The sequence below is a fragment of the Anolis sagrei genome, chromosome 2 (assembly GCF_037176765.1).
Source record: "Anolis sagrei isolate rAnoSag1 chromosome 2, rAnoSag1.mat, whole genome shotgun sequence".
Lineage (NCBI taxonomy): Eukaryota > Metazoa > Chordata > Lepidosauria > Squamata > Dactyloidae > Anolis > Anolis sagrei.
The window spans coordinates 278,684,065-278,690,820 of record NC_090022.1 but is presented as its reverse complement, the minus strand read 5'-3'; positions in this window follow the sequence as shown (position 1 = coordinate 278,690,820).

The following is a 6,756-nucleotide window of genomic DNA, read 5'->3' as shown; positions in this document are numbered from 1 at the left end:
ATGAGAGATCTATAGGAGCCCCAGTCATCATCTTTTCTGGTTTCTTCTTGCACATTTAAGGCTATGGTTTCCCTGATGGAATCAATCAATCTGTCTGTAATATGCTCTCCCTTGGTTTCTATTGTCATCCACTTTATCAAGCATTATTGTCTTTTCTATGACAATCTCAATTTACTTACTTTTGCTACTAGTGAGAATTCTGACTTGATTTGTTCTAAGACCCATGGATTTGACTTTCTAGCCATCCATGGTATCCACAAAACCCTTCTAATTTCAAATGACTTGACATTCCTTCTGTCCTGTCCTGATTTTGGTGCAGAGAGCCAACGATGAGAGCTTACTATCCTCTGCATATAGTGAAATACTGGAGCAGTGCTCCTTGCTGATGCAGCAATCTTAATTTTAATCAGTATTATGGAAAACAAGAAGCAAAGATGTAATGTTCTCCTTCTTAGCAAGGCACAATCTTGTGGGAATATCTGCTGTTGTTGTGAGGAACAGCAAGCAAAGTTCTGATGAAGTCAGAGAGAACTATTGAGATAAGAGCAGCAAAGTAGAGTCAAAGCTGTGATTGGTGGCAGAAAGGATAGAACTTCACCTCCTTCTGCTTGTTAATTCAACACACTATGTAGGCTCATAGAAAACACAAATGATTCCTACTAGTGATGTATTTTCTATCATGGCTAGACTGGGAATTTTTCATGGGTGGGAAACTTGGAATGTAGTATGCAGTTGCACTAGTGTCCTCCTGGTTGGCTTTCCATAGCAACTTTTGTAGTGAGATGGGAAACACACTGATTTCAGATAAAGTCACTTTCGTTCATGAGCTGACCATCCATTCTTGAGGGAGCATGATTTAGCTTACTAAGTTGAGAGATGTCCCTGCCAAGATTAAGGACAATGCCAATCACGTAGTAGTCTACAATAAGAGAGTGCCAAAGTAGCAGCATTTTATCAACGACCTTGAATTGTATATTATTAACTAGAGGTCCTCCTGGGCTAAAAACCTCACAGGATACAACTTTGCTGTATCTTTTACAAGGCCAAAGGACTGCTGCTGCCCAAGCAAAACATTAGAATAGTGATGTGCTAGTAGTGGCCTATCTACTACTACTATTACTACTATTACTACTACTACTATTATTATTCTACTGCCACACAGCAAACAAGATATATATGCTGGATTTCATATCACAAAATCACAAGTCAAATACTTCCCAAGCATTTAGGACTGTGTGATGTATTTTTTAATGATGTGCACAGATCCAAGTAAGGTGGCCTTTTGCAGTTGACAGATTATGATTTTGTCAATGTTTATTGTTTCCAAATGCCAGCTGAAATCTTTTAGCACGGCACCCAGTGTGCCAGTTACCACTGGGACCACTTGTACTGGTTTATGCCAGAGCGTTTGCAGTTCGATTTTGAGGTCTTGATACCAGCTGAGTTTTTCCTCAATGCGACTGTCACCCGGTATGACGACATCAATAATCCAAACTTTTTTCTTTTCCACAATCATGATGTCTGGCGTATTGTGTTCCAAAACTTTGCCAGTCTAGATTCGAAAGTCCCACAGTATTTTTGCGTGTTCATTTTCTACTACCTTTGCAGGTTTATGATCCCACAAATTCTTTACTACTGGCAGGTGGTACTTGTGACATAAGTTTCAATGAATAATTTGGGCCGCAGATTTGTGCCTCTGTTTGTAGTCCATTTGTGTGATTTTCTTGCAGCGGCTGAGGATACGATCAATGGTTTCATCAGCTTCCTTTCACAGATTATTATTATTATTATTATTATTATTATTATTATTATTAGCCTTCAAGTCATTTCCAACATATGTCAATCCTAAGATGAGCCTATTACAAGGGCTCCTTAGTAAGAGTTCTTCAGATTTGCCTTGTCTTTTTCTGAGTCTGAATTTATATTTATTCTGTTTATTCCATATTAATTCTGATGACATGCAATGCAAAACTTAGTTAACAAGAAGAAATATGATGGTATTGATTCTTTCTGCTGAAATATTTAAAAATTGCATATTCTTGGTATTCAAACTAATCTTGAAGATGGATTTTTCAAGAGCTGAGGTGGAGTATGCATTCTTTCCTAACTCCATTTAATAGCTAATATTCTGGTTAATTCTAATGTGGTTAAACATTGTGATGGTGCCAATGAAAGAGGAAGATTTTGAATGTATTGAATTGTTGTATGGTGGAGACATTCTTCTAGAACAGGCATGGGGAAACTTTGGCTCTCCAGGTGTTTTGGACTTCAACTCCCACAAATCCTTGCCTCGGGCCCTTTCCTTTTCCTCCTGAACCAGTTAAGCAAGGGGCCTGAGGCCAGGAATTGTGGGAGTTTAAGTCCTAAACACCTGGAGGGCTAAATTTTGCTCATGCCTGTTCTAGAACATCAGTTCATCTCCTTGGTGCAGGGCATGCACAGTTAAACAGTAGGCTGTCCAGTCTCTGCTTGGATACTTTCCTTGTTTGTTTTGGTTTATTCCATCGTAATTGACTTTTATAGCCAATAGATGTCTCCTAATGATCTACAAATGTATTCAGATATGGAATAGTCTAAGTTTAGATATGATTCACTTTTATAGCAATTTTTCCATGGTATTTTGAGATGTGATTTACATAAACCTTGTTTTAAGAGGCAAAAAATGTGTAAACATTTTGTCCCTATGGTAAATACTGGGACACATGTCTTGTTTATGAAATGGATCATGGAAACCTGTAAGCTTTTAAGTGGGATCTTTTCATTTGAAATTCTTATGGAATTAATTGGATGCTGTGAGACACTCTCTCAGATAGCATTCTCTGGTCTGTCATTGTGGCTCCTCCATAAATGGAACTATCTCAGCTGAGCAGTCTCTGTAAGGAAGCTATTTCTTCAATTATATTCAGTAACAAACTGAACCCTACTATGGCGGGGTTAAAATTTTGCCTTCCTCTTTTAGCATAATGTGGACTGACTCTTTAAAAAAACTTTAAAAATATAATTATTTCTTGTACATTTTATTAAAATGTCTTTCTTGTACATTTTATTAAAATAATAAAGTAGAAATATTTCAAACAAAATGTAAAAAATGATCTAAGAGAGGAAGATAGATAGGACTCCTTTGGTGGTGTTACAGAAATTAACTGGCTTTCCCTCATTGACATTAAACAAAGCCAAAAATATTGCAGATCTGCTTTCCTATATAATCTGTCTACAACTGGCAGAAGTAAAACATGTCAAAACTTCTGGAAGGCAGTGAAGGTGCTGTCTAGCTACCATTACTTATTAAATATTGCTAATGGTCTCACCCTTGCAAACAAATTGGCTGTGATGGTGACAGGTGTATATGCAAACATATTGGGCGTGTCTCTATTGAATTTCTTAAAAAAATAATCAAGAAAAAAGGGTCCTACCTTCCTTCCAGTTACACCAGTCTAGGCTATCAAAAGAACTGCAGACATCCCAAATAGATTAGTACAATGCGCTCTACGTGGGGTTGCCTCTGAAGACTGTTCTTGGAGTCCTTGTGGACAACAAGTTAAACATGAGCCAACAATGTCATGCGGCGGCAAAAAAAAAAGAAGCCAATGGGATTTTGGCCTGCATCAATAGGAGTATAGTGTCAAGGTCCAAGGAAGTCATGCTACCCCTCTATTATGCCTTGGTTAGACCACACCTGGAATATTGTATCCAATTCTGGGCAGCACAATTGAAGAGCAATATTGACAAGCTGCAATGTGTCCAGAGGAGGGCGACTAAAATGATCAAGGGTCTGGAAAACAAGCCCTATGAGAAGCGGCTTAAAGAGCTGGACATGTTTAGCCTGAAGAAGAGAAGGCTGAGAGGAGACATGATAGCCATGTATAAATGCGTGGGAGGAAGTCATAGGAATGAGGGAGCAAGCTTGTGTTTTGCTGCCCTGGAGACTAGGATGTGGATCAATGACTTCAAACTACCACCTGAACATGAGGAAGAACTTCCTGACTGTGAGAGCTGTTCAGCAGTGGAACTCTCTGCCCTGGAGTGTGGTGGAGGCTCCTTCTTTGGAAGCTTTTAAGCAGAGGCTGGATGGCCATCTGTCGGGGGTGCTTTGAATGCAATTTTCCTGCTTTTTGGCAGGTGGTTGGACAGGATGGCCCATGACGTCTCTTCCAACTCTATCATTCTATGATTCTATTCTTAAACAAATCAATAGGAAAATTTCCTTTTCCTAACAAGAGCAGATTACTTTCACTCCACTCTTCCCCTTTGCCTGCTGCCCACAGGAAATGAGCATTTAAGAAAGAGAAGTTAGAAAATCCCATTGGTGCAAACAAAGATCTCTAATAAAAGCTTTTGTAAAAATAAATATATTAAATCCAATTTCAACAGAGAGAAAACAGGGAGCCAATTAATATTCTCCTTGAAATCACACACACACACACACACAGATTTAGGTTGAAAAATTCCCCCTTTAAAGACTGTAATTTGAGAAGGCTAGATGATGCATGAAATATCTTTCTTCCACAATAGGTTAGACTTAAGGGATAATCACTCTTTCATTTCATTCTTCTGCTCTAGCGCTGCCTTGCAGCATGACCTTGGGTAAAGCAACGAAACTTTTCCCCAGAGATAAAACTAGATCCAGCTGTCCCAGACTGTAGTCTGTCTGTCTTTGCTGCTTTTGGAATTCTGTGTGCATTCAGGTAGCCATTTCATACAAAGCCCCCATTCAAATGAATGGGCTGCCCGTACAGGACGGGTATATCTAGTTGCACTAAGTAAGGGCACACATTTGGATCTCCAGGACATGACACTTCAACAGGCAGCAACACTGTTAACATTGTTGGTTTTGACACAGCTGCAATTAGAGGTCTGGATACATTCCATTAATACTAATATGGGGGTTTGCCCCTTTCTCCCCATGCAATTGATTTTAGTTTTTCCTGATCTCTTAAAAGCAAGAGTGCATTTCAATGACAGCTTAGGAGGTTGAAGAAGATTTTCTAAAGAATGTGGAATTGCACGCTGAAGTCTGGCTTCTTCGTTGCCATTTCTATACTTTTACAGCAGCGGTTCTCAATCTGTGGGTCGCAGTCCACAGAAAACAGTCCAAGAAAACACAAGCAAAGCACTCTTGAGAGATAGCCATTCAACTTCTTTTTAAAGACCCCCCCCCCAAAACAGAGTCCACCACTCTCAATTCTACTGTCAAACAATTCCTACCATCAAGAGACCCTTCCTAATGTTTAGATGGAATCTCTTTTCTTACAATTTGAATCAATTGGGCTGTTCTAGTCTCTGAGGAAGCAGAAAACAAGCTCGCTTCACTTTCTAAATGACATTTCTTCAAATATTTGAAGATGGCTATCATATTTCCTCTTAATTATATCACCTCTCAATCAAAGCTAAACTTACCCAGTTCACTACACCATTCTTCATAAGGTCTCATTTCCTAACCTTTTGTGATCATGGTCATCTTCATCTGGACACATTTCAGCTTGTCAATAATCTTCTTGAATGGGGCACAATATTTGGTGAGGTCTCACAAAACAGAATATAGAATTGTAGTGCAATTCCTCTCTTTGATTGAGACATTATACTGCTGTTTATGCAGTCTAGAACACTGGGCTATTTTGCTGTTGCATTGACTTATGTTTAGCTTGGTTCCCTAAGACTCCTAGATCTTCCTCACATGTACTGCTTTCAAGCTAGGTGTTACTCCTATATTTGTTACAAGATCTGCATGCAGAGTGGCATATTCAACGCATTTGTTATACTTCCTTTTGAGCCTTATCTCAATAATTTAGCTTTGTGTGTGTGTGTGTCAGGAGTGACTTGAAACTGCAAGTTGCTTCTGGTGTGAGAGAATTGGCCATCTGCAAGGATGTTGCCCAGGGGACATCCGGATGTTTTGATGTTTTACCATCCTTGTGGGAGGCTTTTCTCATGTTCCTGCATGGGAAACCGGAGCTGACAGAGGGATTTGAACCTCTGACCTGTTGATCTTCAGTCCTGCTGGCACAAGGGTTTAACCCATTGCATCACCGTGGTCTAAAGTGGCATAACAAATAATTATTAAAAATTAAATAATTTAGCTAAGTGACATAACAGGAAAACTGTCAAAAATCAATGGAGGCTGAAGCCTTCCATGCCTGTGGGGAGTGAATCTACCCCAGATTTTAGCCCTGACTTTAAAGGAACTCTCCAAGGTAGTGAAACTGTTTGAGGATAGGGTTCAGCACTTTAAATAGCTCTTTTTTGGGATGAAAATCCACAGTGCAACATGAAAAAAGACCACTGCTACACACAGTTCTAAAAACTCTAAGTTTGTCCTTTAGAGGGAATTCCTCTTAATCAAGAAGAATTTTTTCCTTGTGATAACTAAGCAAGACTGCATTTATCCAAGAAAAGCAATGGTACTGTTTGTTGACTCATTGTGTATAAATTTGGAATCTGACCAATGCATTTGCTCAGAATTACAGTGCACTATCCAAAGTAATGTTGACAAAAAATATAAAAGCCGACAAAAACCCTTTCTAATCCCCCCTCTTCATTTGTATACTGGATTTAATGTTCATTATATATTTTGACATGGAAAATGCAATCTCCCTAGCACACACGCACACAAAGATTTATGCTGTGGTTTCAAACAACAAACTTCAAGCATGTGAGGAGGGAGGAATGGAATGAAGAGAGAGGATTAACCAATATTGCCTCTCCTGCCATCATCCTTCTCCACTCACTCAAAAAATAAAGAAATATTTAGACAGGAAG